This window comes from Anoplolepis gracilipes, chromosome 5, assembly GCF_047496725.1.
Source record: "Anoplolepis gracilipes chromosome 5, ASM4749672v1, whole genome shotgun sequence".
In the NCBI taxonomy this organism is placed as follows: domain Eukaryota; kingdom Metazoa; phylum Arthropoda; class Insecta; order Hymenoptera; family Formicidae; genus Anoplolepis; species Anoplolepis gracilipes.
The window spans coordinates 5600414-5619220 of NC_132974.1; the positions used below are offsets into that span (position 1 = coordinate 5600414).

General features: G+C 32.2%; 1 protein-coding gene and 1 long non-coding RNA gene across 4 annotated transcripts in view; one reads left to right on the top strand and one right to left on the bottom strand.

Moving 5' to 3' along the window:
* Window positions 1-18807, bottom strand: part of Stet (stem cell tumor) — a 373411-nt gene that overhangs the window by 241315 nt on the left and 113289 nt on the right. The gene's annotated exons all lie outside the window — the stretch shown is intronic.
* The window catches only part of LOC140665595 (uncharacterized), a 183280-nt gene that overhangs the window by 82642 nt on the left and 81831 nt on the right, over window positions 1-18807 (top strand). Inside the window, exon 4 of one of the 3 annotated variants that reach the window (XR_012046636.1) lies at window positions 16217-16254. The exons of the other annotated variants lie outside the window; for them this stretch is intronic. This is a non-coding gene — a long non-coding RNA (uncharacterized lncRNA). The remainder of the gene's footprint in view (window positions 1-16216; window positions 16255-18807) is intronic. 3 annotated transcript variants of the gene reach the window in all.

Genomic DNA, 18807 nt, shown 5'->3' on the forward strand with positions numbered 1-18807 from the left:
AGAGATTGACCTCTGCGCCCCGGTAATTGCTTGTTTTATCTTAATAAGCGTACATACCGTGGCGGTTCACAGCGGTTACATCGTCTCCCGTTTAATTAAAGCACGAGCTAAGGCATGTTCCCTCTCATTCTCCGTCTCTCGCTTTCTCGCTCTCTTCGTCCACCATGTTTCTCTTCCGCCTCCAGCCCGCGCCTTCCTGTTTCTCTGTCTTATTATTAAGCCGTAAAGCGGAAGGATAATTTAGAATAATATTCCGGAGTAATGCCTGAGGGTAACAATGACAATGTTGCTCGCCAGGACAAGCTTATTGTCGCATTTAGACAATTTTGGGCAATCAGTGCATCGAGTGTTCGTTTGTACTTTAATTCTTCGACTATCGATTAATTATCAATCCGTCAAATTTTTGTACTCTATATTTGATGATAGATTTCCTTTTATCATATGATTTAATAAAGATTCTTATGTTTTTCTTATATTATATATATATATATATATATATATATATATATATATATATATATATATATATAAATATATATTTATTTTTTTTTAATTTTATTTTATTGAAAATCTACATTGTTAAAAGCACTTTAAAAAACTTAATTAATCAATATGAAAATAAGAAGCCATGGCGTTAATTAATTATCACGGAGTAGCCAATTCACGAGAAGAGATTACACATTTTCTTTTTGATTGGCCGACATTGTTAAACGTGACGGTCCATTCGCGAATGCCATTTGCTTTGTTTTCCGCTCGCAACAAGCGTGGTAATCGTGTTGCTCGGAAGATGGAAGACAAACAACTTGGATCCTTACCGACCCTTTACCAATCTGGTGGCAAACGAAGATACATCGGGTTTCGTTTTCCGTTTGCTGTGGAAAGACCAATTTTGCAGGTCTTCGACCATCTAGCGCCACACTAATCGTTATTTATTACTGCACCGTGCACATACACACACACACACATATATATATATATATATATACCGCTACATCTTGCTCTATTTGCTTATCGATCTTCGCGACCAGGAAGCGAATCGAGAATCACCATTTATGCTTTTCACAATTTTTGCGAAAAGAAAGAGAAAGGTCAAAGTGCAAAATGCGCTGATTTCTGACTTTGTGTATATCGCAGTAAAATTTATTACACGGAGAATTAATGCATATATGATATGTAACACGATAAATTGCTTCACATTTGCTAATTAATTTGTTAAGCTTCACTAATGAGGGTATGTGTAATCTCGATAGACATATATAATATTTAAAAATCATTAGCGAGAAATACTTCATTAGTATATACTTCATTAATAATTTAATACTATTTAAGATCATTAATAAAATATGATAAACTATTTTATAAGATTATACTTTAGAATATTATTTTAAAAATGTCAGACTCTTTCATGTATATTATATTATATACACAACTTTTAATGTTATATTCATACTTCAAATATAAAGAAAAGAAATCTGAAATCTCATATCATAAATTAATTTTAAGTTTTAGGTCATGTTTTTAAATTTTACATTGATATATACATATATCTCGGAAAATAGCCTCGCTAAGCAGTCCATGACCGCTGTGTATGTCGTCAATACGTTGTTACATAGGTACATAAACCCGTGCATATATCCTAGCACCTCGACTCTCCTCGATCTCGAGTTTCATAAATCGTGAGTGCATCCGAGCATGAAGTCATAATTTGTGTTAGTGGTCGGCAAAGGGAAGAACGCGAAGGAAAAGGAGGAGGCGTCGGTGTCGAGACCGATGTACGTTTCTTATTTCGCTTCGTACCCACGCGACTTCCCGCGGAAGGCGAAGTCTCGTTTCTCCGGAAACGAAGCACCGCCGTAACGTGCATACTTATGTGTTCGCCGTCGAATCGGACGTGTTGTCACGCAAATTGCAGCATCGAACACGACGATCCTGACGCGACGCTACGAATCGCTCCGTTGTGTCTCCGTCGAGTTTTATATCGGCTGTATATGTCACTTTATGACATCACTGTCTAGAATGCGGGAGCCTTTAATTTTATGTATCTTGTATCGTTTTCTCGAAGTGTTCGAACGTTTATGTTTTCCCATAATATGCTATAGCTATCACGCGAAAATGTGACTTGTTATAGTACTGGTTATAATATCAATAAACGAGTTTATTATTATATATATATTTTTTTTATGTAAAAGATCTCTTAAATAGATTTATTTATTAAATATATGATTAAATGATATAGATATATAACAAAGCAGTTCTGTTTAATACCACTAAATATAAAACAATCATTGAAACGAAACAGCAAACCAATCTAACTATTCATCGATCATATCAAAGACAAGAGTTGTATTTTGTAATCGAATACGTAGGCTTTACGGATACTCTATTGCATAATAGCATTATCGATCTGTAATCGTATTGAATTTTTGTCGATAGTAATTGTGATAGTCACTTTACAAACACGTGGGTGGACTAACATATTCCTACAAAGCTATGTCAAAGTTCCCGATATATTTGATATTATAATACAAATAATCATAAGAATTTAATAAAAAAGAATATAAATTTTTATAAGTTTATATTTATATAAATCTCTAATTGCATATATATAGTTTACAATTATGTCACTTGAAATGGAGATATAAAAAATTCAAAACATAATGAATAGAATTAAATGTCTGGATTGAAAAGCGAAAATCAAAGATTATAAATGTGTGATGCGTAATAATAACATAAATTTACAGAAATATTTTTTCACTCGCCTTTTTCGCGGACATGCTGTATGTTAATCGGCAGAAGGGCGGCACAGGCCCCGAGCTAGATCATACGATATTATACGCGTTTCTCGGCGATGAGTCACCTCCACCTCCTCCCGACTCCAGCAGGCAGGCAGGTAAGACCCGGCTTCTCCTGTCCATACGTATACACATGCATACGTCGTACATACGTACGCCCGCGCATACCTGCCTATCTATCTACCTCTACCTACCTACCTACCTACCTACCTACCTACCTTCCACGGGAATCACGCGTGTACGGTTGCACCTTTATCCCGCTCGCGACGGGCGCGCGCCGAACGTAGGTTGGCGCGCGCCAAGTCGCACAGTCGGCTCTCTTTCTCTCTCGTTCTTCCTCTCGTTTCGCGCTCGGGAAAGTAATGTCCGGCGCCCATTGAGCGCCCATTGATAAGGGCCGCCGTCCAGCGGCCTTTCTTTCGCCGGTTTCCCCGCCGAGAGCGAGTGCGATTTACATGGCGCAGCCACTCGAGCGCGCAGGTGATGGAATCACGTCTCTATACGTGAGCTTTGTACTTTTCCTATGTACACTGGTTCTTTTTACTGATCCAACTGTTGTTCCAGTATATATGTGCGGAGAGAAAGAGAGAAAGAATGAATTAATATTAATTTTAATGGTGTTTATAATGTATCATCTTCCAGCTTTGCGTATTTTAGAATTAGAAGACAGTCACGAGATATTTTTGTGATTTGTGTTTCTTTTGCTATCTTTTTCGGAAGTTATAAAATCTCTTTGAAAGAAATATTTCATTCTTTTATCGGTGGTTCCTTAATTAAAATTAAAATTAATAATCAAGATTTTAAAATTTAACTTACGATGTCAGTATATATTATTTTTCCTCAGTATTTTGTCCCCTTTTTTATAAAACGGGAAATGTAAATCAGAATTAAAAAAGACGCCTTATATACAATTACGTACGGGGTCCAAAGAAGCAAGAGAAAGAAAGAGAGAACACGCGCGATGCTTTTGAAGCGGATTATAAAGGAAGCGGAGGTAGCGTGGGTCGTAGTCGTGAAAATCTGAATTTTAAGAGGGCGCGACGCCTGTGAAATACGACCGCGTGGTAGAGAAAGAGGTTGCTGCTGGCTACCCGCAAGAAGGCGAATCTGTTTTGTGCGCAGGCAGGAGGCAGGAGGCAGGAGGCAGTAGTGGTAGCAACTACGGTAGTAGTAGTGGTAGTAGTATAGTAGCAATAGATCGTACTCGAGGCGACGGTACACGGTACTCGGATACCCGTTTCTACACTGCCAGAGAGGAGGCACTCGTGAACTAGCTTTGCTACTACCTCGAGTTGCTTTACGCGTTGCCCTTCGTCGGAACCTCAAACGCCGACCGCCGACCATCATCTACCATCTTCTCTTCTCTTTCTCTCTTATATTTGTATAGGGCAAGAGAATGAACAAGCAGACACGTGCTATAAATGTGTTGCATTCGCGACGTCTAAGGAAAAAAAGCGTTTTTTATTTTTTATCTCCCAACTTTTAATTTCTTCTCTAGCGTATTATTTCGTAATAATTTATCTTGGATCATTTATATATATACACTATGTTCCTAGTTGATTATACCCGGCTCTCAAAATTAAAAAAATGTAATATAAAACGTATTATAAAACGTTTATTACAAAAAGAATAATATAGAAGCTTATACGAAGGATAAAACTTAATCGATTAAAGCGAGTTTGAGTATGAGAAATGTGAGATTAAAAAATTAATACTTTAAAAATTATTGTGAAATATATAAAATATGTTTGTGCAGGATAAAAATTTTATTCGAGTCAAATATAGCATTATATCTTTTTAAACAAATATATGCATAAATAAAAAAATATATTATATTAATTAGATACAATTTCATTTATCTATTATTTAAAATTATACTTTTATTTACCTCAATATATAATATAATTTAAAATTATTTATAATGATCTAATATATTATATATAAACTTTCTTAATTTTTTTATTTTAGACAAGGATAAAGAAAGTGCATAAGTTAAATAGAGGATAAACAGTGTAATAACAATATAATTTTAAATATGATGAAAAAAAGAACTCATATTTGCTGAGAAATCGGAATTTGATTATCAAATATCGAACGATATTAGAAAAAAACGAGAAAAATCAAGTGAATTTGCGTAACAACACGAAATGCGGACAGACAACCGCGTACATCTCATGGAAATGTAAATCAGAGAGCCGATCGTTCGGGTAACATTCGCTTCGACAAATCAATTTTCGCGTAGTTCCACTAGGTTGAAAGCGCGTGCATATTAATTAAGAGCATCCAATCCAATGAGGACGTTTCGACGATCCTGCGATTTCGTTGGTCACCCGGGTAACGTGGCCCATTGGACGAGCATCGCTTCCGCTTCGGCAGACTGTTGATTTTGTCGGACAATCGAGTTCAATTAAAACAGAAGAGAGAGAAGGAATTTCAAGACGCGTCGTATAAAAATGCTTGATAATTTCCATTGAAAATTATTGTGCAACTGGCACACGTTATTTATAAAATTCTCGCATGAGAATAATCGCGTGCGATACGTCATACCTTGAAAATCCTATTCTGATTATGCTGGCGCATAACGTAATACTTATTATAGCTGTCTCCAATGTTCGCATCAAAAGTTACGCATTTAAGTGTTTCCAACAATAGATAGTCGGAGCAATTATACGCAATTATATAATTCACTCGCTCATGAAATTATGAAAGAATACAATAATGTATCATATATATAAAGATTAATTATTAAATATTTTTATTATTTTATTACTTATCTTTTAGCCTTTTTAATCTAACAATGAGATTTAACTCAATGTACTTTTCATCAAGTTTGAGCGTATGCAAATTCTATTATTGCTGTAAATTATAACTTGACCCAAGATACTATTGGTCTTGCGAAATTCAATATCTAATCGTGGATCTTTGTAAGGGATTTAAGATAATTAATTGCTATTATATCCCAGCTATAACCGCTTTATTGTACATAAAGTTTACGACAATCACAAGGTTCGGCTATTACTTTGAATTTCAATAAAATCGTATTTAATCCCAATTATACGATTTGAAGCAAATGAGTTAATCGTATTAATGGAAACGATGAGCTCCGGAATACGCGACACTTTTAGTGTATTTCAGCAGTATATAATTTCCAATGACTTCATGGGGTGGCATAACTGATGAATACCACGGTCGCACAATTGTCACTCTCGCATTGCAAAGTCCTATTTGGAGCCAGATATGCAAATGCGATCATCACGCCCGTAAATATTTACGAGTTGCAATTAACGATTGCGCACCGGATTTCGAAAAACGTTTAAATTTAATTCGATATCAATTGAAGCAGTATGCTTGCAGAAATAAAAATCGATGTTCTATTTTTAATTATTCGTATTTTCCTATTGGAAATAATAAACAATAAAATATATGTACGTGAATAATTTCAATAAATAATATTTGTACCGATTATTGAAAAATATTTTATGAAATATTAAATAATAAATTTGAAAATTAATAATATATATCCACACTCAATATAATTTAAATAATTCGAGAATAAATATCTAATAGTATTCAGTTGATCTTTTTTTACGTGTCTGAAGCTAATAATTCTTTACTCTTAATAAGAAAGAACAAAATCAAACAAAATTGTAAAGGGAGAAATATTTTTTTTATAAATAAAAATATTTTTTTAAAAAGGAAAATATTTCTTTTATAAATACATGCTTTCAAAAGCTTGATATAAAAAAAATCTGTTTAAAAAAAAATTTTTTATTTTTTACGCGCACGATTCCTAAACATAAGCATAAAATTAAAGCTTAAGTTTAATCAATTTTTATAAATAAATTTTTGTTCCTTCTTTTAGTAGATCAAAATCACGTAAATCTTCTTCCGCAATTCTTGCAAGCAAACTTATCGCGGTAACGTCACCACGCGGCCTCCGCAAAGGCAATCATATGTATTCGTGCTTACTCACCTACTTACGCTCAGAAGTCGCGGCAAAAGCCGCATGCAAATGCGATCGAACGCCTGACGCGTAAATATTTACGAGAACGAATTGAGGCTCTCGAATGAGGTAGTTGTGGGAAGAGCGAGGGCGGCGTGGGCGGCGAGTGTGCGTGTCAAGGGGTTGGCATTGGCATAGTAATGCATATTAAACGCAGACAACGTCACGGAACGACACGTATACAGGTAGATATTGCTTTCCTAACAACGTGTCGCATTGATTTTTTTCATTCAAATAATATTTGATAAACATACACGCTCGAAAAAAAATAAGGGGGGAAATATTTTCTCATAAAAGAAGTAATAATAGAAGAGAAAGAGAGAGAAGGAAAAAAGAAAGGTTTTAATTCTAGAATCCTAATAAGCAATTCTAATAAACAATTTTTCATATGCGATTCAGCCACTTATACATTCTTCTAATATTGTTTTTTTTTTTTTCTTATGATGCTTATAGAACACGTATCGCGAATTTCAAAATATCCGTGTGTGACGAACAAAATGGAATAAATAAATTGAAAATTCAACGCGCGACACGCGACACCACGCGAAAATTCGATCGATCGACTTCCTGTCGTTGCGTCGACACCGAACAGAATTCGAATCTCTCCCGGCGGCTTTACGCGTCTTTCCCCGGATTTTTCCCGTGATTTTCATTGTCATGAAAATCCCGTTCTCCACATTCGACGTCCCGAATCTTGATTCTATTTTATCCCAAAATCGTGTCGTCTCATTGTTATTACAGTTTTAAGGTTTTCATGAGAAAAATTCGGTAATTTTTAATGTCCAATTTTTTAAATAACATATTTTAGCATTTAATGTATTTTCATTATAGAATACTTACTAGAAATATTGACCGATTAATGTATAAAAGGTCCGTAATGCACTCACCTGAAACAAAAAAAAATTTTAATAAGTCCAATGTTTCGACATATTATATTAAGAAAAGAATTATTTTAATTAAATTTATAAAGGTAATTTAAAAAAATTATGTTGCTGGGAATCTGATTTTCTTAAAAATATTTTATACTTTATATTTACATATTTTACATTTTTAACTGCACCTATGCAAATTCGATATAATTTTGTGAGAAGACAAAAACTTTTCATGTGTATTCAATATTTCTCTAAATTGAAATTATTACAAATTAGAAGATGTTGGCGGAAGACTCTTGCGCGGTATGTTAATTGTTATTTCTGACATCGTCTTCATTAAAAAGGACATGAAGGACATAAAAACAATCAAAGTGGTCGTCTTATTGTTGTGTTTTTTAGTCCAACGCACAAACTCGAGTCTTGCGCGCAATCCTAGTAAAGCTCACAGAGCTTTTTCTTTGCCGTCTCGCGCTTCCTTCTCTCGGACACAAGCGCGTTCGCGAATTCCTTTCACAAGTCCTCTCTTCACAAGACCTTTTCAACATGTCTGCATATCGTATTCGGATCTATCTGCAACGAGTTCTCGTGCCTTCCAGGTGCTTTCCGCATGCCGTCTTTATTCTATCCCCGTGTCCCGTTTTTCCTCGCTAAGAGTTTATTTCCTACGACGAAGTGATGGTCATCGAAAGAGATCGGCGAAGCTTGAAACGAGGACGACGTGCACAACATATACATGGATCATGGTAAAGAAATTGACATAAAAAAACAAAATATTATACAAAACTGTAAGTAGAATTATTATTTTTTTTTTTAATTAAAATTTAATAACTGTTTATTTTAAAAGAAAACATGAGAAATTATTTATATTCATTTTAGTTAATATCAAAATTCTCATAAATTTTGTGAATATAATAATCTCAAATTTTATAATAATTCTGGCTATATGACATTATTTATTTCTACACTCATTATTATTATCATATTTTCGATTGTCAAATAATTCTTAATCCTTATTCCGTATGGTGGATTATTTTTGTCCGTGATTTTTCCAGTAGCGTTAATTTTTCGAAAACGAATAATAATAATACAATATATTTAAGCATATTATTTGTTAAATTTATTATTATTCTAGTCTTTATTTAGAAGAATCCAAGAAAATGTATAAATTTTTTCAGATTTTTTAAAACACTTTTACATATTAATAAAGTTATAGAAAAAAATACGGTTAAAAAGTGTAAAAATAACAGTAAGTGTTAAGTGTATTAAAAAAAAAACAGTAGTCGGACTGTGGATAAAATTAAATAATTATCTAAAAATTATTCGTATAGATGGTCTCTAATTGACCGAAAATATATATGAAATATAGAATAGTTAAACAATCGATATATTCTACATACTCTTTAACATTGATCTATATCAAGTTTCCATCTTTGCGCGAACAGAATCAATCATCTGGCCACGGGGCAAGTTTCACTCCCACGTTTGAATTGATCGCGTAATCAGCTCCATGGCTGGACTCAAGTAAGATCTTCATTGAATCGAGTAATTGTTTGTAATGTTTGGAACAGGTTGCGATGTATGAGTAGTTGATGGTCATAGACTGAGAAACGTTTCCAGAACATTACACAGTTTAAACTTTAGCAAATTCTCTTACGATGGTCTATCATTAGCTTGATTTCGACCGTGGATATCTGCCAGAATCGATAATAAATCCACGAATGAGTTCTGAAAAGACGTTCACGTTTAAAGGGACGTATCACACATGTATATATATCTGTGTGTGTGTGTGTGTGTGTGTGTGTGTGTGTACACGTATGTACATGGCGCGAAAGGCAAAAGACCCGCGACGGAACACGAGGAGCACAGGGCAGACTTGGAGCACGAGAGGGCAACCGAGCACGTCAAACAGTAATCAGCGGAGGCAAACACGATGCGTAAATATGACGTGCCTTCTGCGAGAGACTTGGGAGGTCTCCCTAACACGGCGTACGTAGCGGTAAGGACTGCAAAAGAAGCTTTCACGATGTGGCTCCTCTGACTCGCCTCCTTGTAATACGCGTCTCCCTTTACCTGAGTTTCTCGAAAACAAGATATCCGTTGCCTGCTCCACATGTACGACTAACAAGTAAGTGTAATAATTTTGAACGGTACTTTCAAAGCATGAATGTTCTCGTTTTAATCTGCATTTGTTTTGTAAAGCAAAACTTGGTAAAAACTATCTTGCATTCGTCTCATCTCTTTCGTGCGATTATGTTATTGTATTGATCGCACATTATTTTTTATATTATTAATTACAATGTACCTATACGAAAAGAAGCGAGATATTTATAGATTTCGCATTTTACGATAGATGGGTTAATTTTATTATAATATGATTTGTGTACGCCAGTTCTATGCTTTGCTTGCCGCTTGTGCGATTACGATAGATCTTCCACGAGACATTAAGGCAGCCATGGTTTATCTTCTTCAGCAGAAACTTCGTTATTACCATAGTACGCTGCGACACAGCCGCATATTAATTCTCGTCACGAGAGATCGTAAGATGTGCAAAAGGGACTATAACTGATTCAAGGAACAACGAGGAAAATTAATGATCGCCGGTATACATAAATGGCCAACGTGTTGCTGCAGGCGATATCTCGGCATAAACAACATATACACATTACGCTCTTTCTGTGTTAATAATTGCAAAGAACTTGGAATATCGAGAAACGAGATTTTCCATTTTATATGTGATTTAATGTTTAATATTACGGCGAATGTATTATCACAATTTGATCATAAATTGATGACATATGAAATTTAATACCGTACGAAAAAAAAAGAATATCTTATCGTATGAAAAAGAGAGTATACACGCATAAACATTTCTAAATATATATGCCATAATAGTTTCTAATTATGTTTGTTTCATTTAATTGCGTATTAACAGCAATCTTTCACGAATATATTGAAAGATATTCACGAAATTGTTGTGAATATTCAAAGCGGCATGAGTTTATCTTCTAGCCGATAAACTTCGGTATTATTATTGTAACGCCACGGCGTTACCGTATATTAATTTCCAGCACAGGACACCGTGGGGCGTGTAAAGCGGCTATAACTAGTTCAAGGTGCGACAAGGAGATTTATGATCACCCGTGTATAAATTGTTAACGTGCTACAACCAGCATAAGCTGCTTGTGGATAATATCGTCGGTAGATTCCCACAGGAGAAACCGAGAGATAAAATTCAATGCTTTGTTACAAAAATTTTACTGCTAGAAAATACCATGTTACTTAGCAAAACTTGAAATTCACATATGCGCGCGTCTTCCAGTAATCGCTTTACACGGATGAGCCAGTAAAATGTAGTATCGGAGCTTTCAAAGTAAATATCAGCATCGCGGATATTCACTAAATTTTCCATTCAAATAACAATTTAATTTCACAGTTAAAAGATTAAATTATCTTGTATATAACATCGTAATGTATCGATATGTTATAAAAAAGTTTTTTCAGATCTATATAAAAAATACTATAGATTGCAACAGGACGAATGAAATACGTATGCATGCAGCGTATACAAAAAATAAAAACTTATACAAACACATACTCTCTAAGTTGTGATAAATATAAAGATTTTAACATTTGACAAAAACACCCCCGGAAATGTGCATGTATTATAACATGTAAATTATAATCTTTTACAGACATTTCTGTAATACTCGTTTCAAATTAATTTCAATTATTATTCTTATTATTTCGCAAGTTAAAATATCAGCTAGCATTCGTACAATTAATCAGTCGCAATATACATTATGAAGGTACGCACATATGAGCTGCAGCTTCTTTGTTTCTCCGCACATACTGTGCGTTTACGCATAGCCTTTGTGCATTCACGAACTGTTTGCATGGAAACCAGGTCGTGCATGCGGGTATACGTAATGCTCGTTTATCCATGCATAGCACCTGTACACCTATCGCCTTTAATGATGACATACAGAACGCTATGGGGGTGAATGATTCTGTTGATAATAACAAACTTAAAGCAAGTAAAAGTTAAAACTATTTAAATGGAAATATTGCAATCACGTAAGCATAATAAAAACAGAATTTTAGTCATTCATATATGTTAAACTTGATGCTGATGACTAATAATGTTTTCGATAATAAATAAATATTTATTTTGTACGTACAAAAATTTTAAGAAAATATTTTTGTACAATATTAAATGAGAATTTGAATGCTTTGAAAGAGAAGTTTGGTTGTTGGCTATTTCTTGTTAATTCAATAATATTGTTTATACCTATAAAGTTGAAAAAAAATTGATAAACTGACAGTTTTTTTTGCATCACAAAGCACAAGTGGAATAAATTGCTAACATATATTGATAATAGCTATAGCAATCGTCATAGTAAAAAAAGATGTTATATACGCGGAAAACTATATCGTATAATAACTACATATATGTAAGTACGACACAAATATGTATTTTCCCTCTTCGTAATTTCTGCTTTCTCATATTTTAAAAAGACCGTGAAACTTTATATGTGGTATTACGATTTTTTTAAAGTTACAGGTAAAACTACTCAAAAATAGCATTTACATATGTTTACAGAAACATAACTTTTTTTAAGTACGTTAATTTCTTTCACACCATAAACGAGTTACATTTATTGTAAGAAAAAATCAAATTTACGATCCAAAAGAAATTTATTTATCATATAAAACCATTTGAAAAAATGTTATACATCTAATTTCTTACGTCTTTCTCTCTGTCTCTCTCTCTCTTTCTCTCTCTACAATCTCTATACAATATATAATAATAATAGCTTTCAAAAGGGTGATAAAATAAATTATACTTTAATAGCTTCCTCAGGGAGATAATAAATATTATGATATTTGTGATATCATAGAATGTGCAGCATTTTTAAATATTATCTACTGTATCTAAATGACGTTCACGCAAATAAGGTAGGTACAATAAAGGAGTCTTGTTCAATAGAGTATGGAGAATCGAACCCAGTCGGTTTAGGCGCGGAAATGAGCTTCGAGTATATGTCTCTGAGGAAACATGAAGGAACGGATGAAAGACTCTGCGGTAATTTTCTTCGCATCGGTTTTGCGTATTCCCCGTGTGGATATTCGTACCCGGTTATTCTCCATGCACAAAAAGGATCGTGCAAAAGGCAAATTTCACATGAAGCTTCATCACTCGGGCTTCATCGAATATCCCGCGGGAGACTGCGTGGAAGGGGACGATAAAACCTCCGATATTTCAAAAGTTCGACACGCGCGAATAACCGAGAGCAAAACGTCGGTTAAAAGTCGCGAAAAAGAAAAGATACGCCGCGTGATAGTAGAATATTCTACTATCATATTTTGGATACTCCGATTAAACTTATTTCATTTCATTTCGCTTTCACGCTGATGATAATTTTGCATTTAAATGATATTCAAATCATCGCGCGCGATTCGAAAGAATAAAAATGCCATGAAATGCCATGAATATTTTCGGTGCCTGCATACATTAAATTCCTTCTTTTGATATGTTACATGATATACATTATTTTCTAATTTTAATTATTATAATTATAATTTTTATTCTCACTCATTCAGTCTTTTAAATGTATCAATGTATCAAGTATTATAGAATCAAAAGAAAGAATAATTAATTATTTAATTTGTTGAACTATTAATTATTTTTAAATTGTAAATAATTGAGTGCAAATATATAACAATCTTAACTTTTAATAAACTTCAAGTAGACTTTTTAAAATTCAAAATAATAATATATCAATTTTAAAAAATTATGAAAGGGTGCGCAATCAACTTTTATGTTAAAAAATAGTCCATGTTAAACCAAGAAATAATTATAGTAAAAAGAGAAGTATGTAGCTATATTCTGATATCACGTTATGCAGATTTATTATTATGAGCTTTGGTGTCATTTTAAGCATTCGCAAGTTTCCGTTACATAAACGGCAAACCAAGCGTGTTCGCTTTACTGATGAGATAAAAACACCTATTTGCGTCATGATGATATCGAGCTACAAGTCGTAAAGAATGATATTTAAGAGCAGAGCGAAATATTTAAGATATTCGCAAGAACGACAGCAGCTCTTTAGTCGCAACGCCTGTATAATAGAGTTCACGATTAGTGAGGTACTCAACTATAGGTTCTATTCGTCTTCGTCGTGAGAGTTCTTTAATGGTAAAGATGAACCATTGAAATTATAATTCGACATTATTTGGAAAAATGGAAAAGTGTTTCTCAACTAAATATGTACTTATTTATTGAATATGCATCAAACTGCAATCACAAGTTGCAAATTCTTTGCATCAGAATCAAAAGACACGATAGTGTCTCGTGTCAAGTCACGTGCAGGAATAACAAGGCTATGTACTTATGTGCGAGCCGTCCATATCTTACAATTAGATTATCAGATTTTAGTAACAATAATCGAATTTTTAATAGACTAATCGATAAATTGCATTTTTTAATTATATCGGGAAAGTGTCTTTATTTTTGCTTTATGTGTCCTACAAATGGAGATTGCTAAAATGTAAATACCTACATTAAAAAAATAACTGATATCAATAACAACATCAATATCAGTTAATATCAATTAATTTGTTAATAGTTATTTCAAATAAAAATTGAAGCAAGAGATAAAAGTTATAAATTATAAATTCTATTTATATAAATTATATAGTTTGCAAAATAAAATTATAAAATTATTTTGTTACGACTCTTGTGATCCTTAACAATAAATATTTTTCTAATAATGCTTAAATCAATATATCATATAGATATTTCATGTTTTAAATTTTTTGTCCATCTAAATATAATTTGTCATTCGAAATGAGATTGTATAAGAAAAATTTCAGGATCAATTAAAATAATTAATTTAAACTCATTAAAATAATGAAAGCAATATATATATATATATATATATATATATATATATCAAGGGTTTAATTAATAATTAATTCAAGAAACAGAATATTGCGCATGAATTTATTCTATATTTCGTTATAATATTTTACAGAATAAATTAATTTCTACCTTTAGCGTTTATTTCCTTACGGTGTACAATGTATTGTTATTTATGAGGATTTATTAAATTAAAATCTGTCGTGTAAGCAATTAATAAATCTAATTTTATTCTTGAATAATCCGTATATATTTATTTTTTATTTTAACTGATATATTTATTGATTCATATTAAACTGTCAGATATATATACATATATAATAATGATTATAAAATAAATTACTAATTACATATTATACTATACAAAATTATATAATATTATATAACCCTCTCAACGGGTACACCTTGACGTTGCTGGGAGGGCTTAGTACCTGGAAGCTAAGTACCCAAAATACAGCATTGTCATGAGTTGCAAGTGGTTCAGACAATGATGATGAGCCATTTGTGAATCGTGTTAAACGCATATTAACGCGTCGATTTTCATTGTATCATCTTTGCGTCTTGGTCTTGTATATTATTATTTAAAGTTGTACTTTCGATACTAATAAAATAAAATTAAATCTCATTGAATCTTATTAGATAATATTTAAAAGTTTTACTCTTACAAGAGGTTCAGTCTGAATCGATTAGAGATCGGTCGATTAAGAGATGAGATTGTCGTCATTTGATTACGTTCCGTCTCTTGTGACTTACATTAAACCCTGATATCGCCTTATCATATCTTCATATATGTAACCAAATGCTATAGTCTCCTCTTTTCCTACATCTTGAAAACATATATGTTTTGCCTTGATGAGCTAACTAGAATACCATAGCAGGATTTTTACGAGATCATATAATGTAATAACCGTTTTGATATCATAATGATCATATCTAAGCGAGATCGAGTCATTTGATAATCGAATATACTCTGAAACAAGAGTCAAAGCAAATCCCAATCCCATCGATCGATTCTGTCTTCCGCTTAACCCTTGACGATTGCTTGAAATCATCTCGTCGACTCGATAACTCAAACGACAACTCGATTCGATAACTCGAATGACATATTGCTTCGCGATCACAAAATGTCGTGCAAAATGTCAAGCATTCAAGTACGAGGGTGCTATGCAAAGTATTGCACGTACTAAATTTTGCATGAGTGAAATGTTCGAACTGTAAAAATTTCGCAAATATAACGTGGAGATCAATGACGTGTAGACCTTGACGATTCTGACGTTTCTGACAACCTGAGAGAAGGACAAAGCCTAGAAAAACCATCAAACGCCGGCGGAGCAATTATAGGATAAGTATTTATTATTTATGGATTAATTAATATATAATTCGCATTTGTGCAATAATTCGGTTTATTTATTTAAACGATTTAAACAAAAAAGTATTGGAAAGAAATACTTTTATAAAAATTCTGTAAGATTTTTATCTAAAAAAAAATCTTTTCAGAATTCATAAAATTATTTTATAAAACATCTGCTTATTATTGTATGTATCAATTTGACGCGTATAATAATAATTTTGGAAAATATTAATTATTCAAGTTGTGTAACAATTTGAATTTTTTATTTGTATGTTACAGATTAACGTAGCTTTTCAACTATGCTATTACATCAGTCAGTGAGTGACAAATTTTTATTTTATTTTGAAAGAAATAATTTGTAGAGATGGTAGATGTAGTAGATAGAGATTGTAGATGTAGATGTAGATGTAGATTGTAGATTATAGATAAATCCGGTAAAGTGGACTAGCACAAATTAGATTGAATAAACTTTAATAGATTTAACATATTAAATCGAATAACTTTAATAAATATCCCTTTCTCTTATATATCTTTTCAATATACATGTAATTGTAAGAGTAAATTCTAAAGTACAAATTCTAAAAAAGGATAAAAATTACTTTTTTTGGTCGATAAATTTTATCTAATTTATTCGATCAAAAACACTAGTTTTATTGTTTGTACATAATGGTAATAATTACTTTTCTAACATGCATTAATTTTATTCTAATTTTGTATAGCTCATTTGTCTATATTCTGAAACTTATAATAGAAATTATGCTTAAACTTTACTTTAATTAATATGAGCTAAATTATTAATTAATGAAATTACATGTAACGTAGTAATGAACAATATAAATACAGTTAATTAATTTTATTTTATTAAAAATTTTACTTTTATTATAAATTATACATATTAATATTATAAATTCTATTATAAAAATTTTAACGAGTCAATTTTGACTGATAATTTGACTTTATATTAGTTATATTGAAGTTATATAAAATAAATAGACAAGCATAAGCACAATCATAAATAAGCATAAAATGTTTATACACATCTACCGGCGATGATTTAACCAACAACAATAATTAACTAGTAAAGACAGAAAAAGGTTCTTTCGTTTCTCGATTTTCAATAGAGATTAAAGTGACATATATCAATATAGTCGGAATTAAAGATAGATCTAATACTGGTCCGAAGAATCCCATAAGTTATATAAAATGTAATTATTAGGTGAATACTGATCGGCGTAGCAAAAGATATTTAAGGTAAATATTTAAATAAAAATTTTTTACTTTGTCAACGTGCACGTGATACATAATCAGAAATATGGCCAATACATTCGATAAAAGTAACGATGCAGTTGATAAAAAAAAAAAAAAAAGAAAAAAAAATTCTAGACGGGATTGCAACTATTTCAGATAGCGACGTATTTTTAGTCGTTTATACGACGCATATGTACGATGTTGTAAATATATATTTTAAAAACGCGCTCGTGCGTGCAAACGATAACTGGAATAGTGTATAAGCAGAAACTAAATTTATCTAAGAGTAGTAGACTTTTTTATTAACAGTAAGTAATTTTATATTTTTCAGTCGTAAATATTCGGTAAAAATATAATGTATTTATAAAATGCTTATGAAATTAACTTATTTCTGTTTTGTCTTCATAACTTTTTAATAGATTTAAGATTAACTTTATAAAGTCAAATCTTTAATTAATATATATCGTTAAAATTGAATAATGAATAAAATGTTTCGACATTTAATCGCCAGGAATTCAAACTGTGAAAAATTTCGTTTTTAAATGTTATAAAACTATATCTGTGACTTTTGTATTATTAAGAAAAAAATCGTTTACAATATAATCAAATCCTAAATATATGATAATTAAGAGCGCAATAATAATAGCTCATTCTGTATGTTCTTCCGTTGTATTCTCGATAAAAGATTTCACAGAATCGTGTTAATTTCGCTAGTATGTCAAAGCGGTTGAAAACCACTGGGACGATCTCTCTGCACCGGAATAAATTGCAGCAGTCGTATAAATAGAGACATTCACAACTCACTTCGCTAATTATATTCTTGTCGGATTCATGCTCGTTCACTGCATCTCGCGGAAATTTCAACCACGTGATAACGCATAAATTGCTTTAGTGGAGCGCATGTTGCAGCAAATCGCGCGCACACCTGTCATCGAATCTTCTTTTCTTTTACTGAGAGTCTGATAGTTGCCAACAAGCTATCTCCCCGTAATCTCTATTTATGCTACACTCTACTTATTCCATACATACACTCGTAAAGATGATTTCACTCATTATCTCGACATGCAATTCAAACATATTTTTATATTCTGTTATAAATAGCATTTTACGTGTCCTTGGTAAAAAAATGAACGATAAATGACACTCTTATAGCCACAGCAGGAAAACGTTACTGAATCGATTCTAAATTTGTTTTATTTCAATCGTTTATAATTTTGAGAATTTTTATAATTTCGTTATTCGAGAAAAAAGAATTGTTTGATAAAAATTTATAGAATTTCTATTTCACACACACATACAATTTTTTTTCTAAATTAATTTAAATATATATCAATTTTTAAAGTTATATATTTTATGACTTTTAATTAACGCTTGCATGACAATTTCAGAGGACTTTGAAACATTACAGCAAACAAACTTTCCAACATCCACAGCGTTACGCGACAAAGCAAATTATTTCGCGAAAGCAAAACTAATAAATGATCGAGTGCCGCCGACACTCCTTTGACTTTATTTTATGCCTTTGTCTCAAAGCTCAGGGAAATGGTCTCTTCTTGAGGAGGTCGTAGCAAAGAACTATGTTTAGAAGGCCCGCGCCCGTCTTTCGATCGAGAAATGGCTGG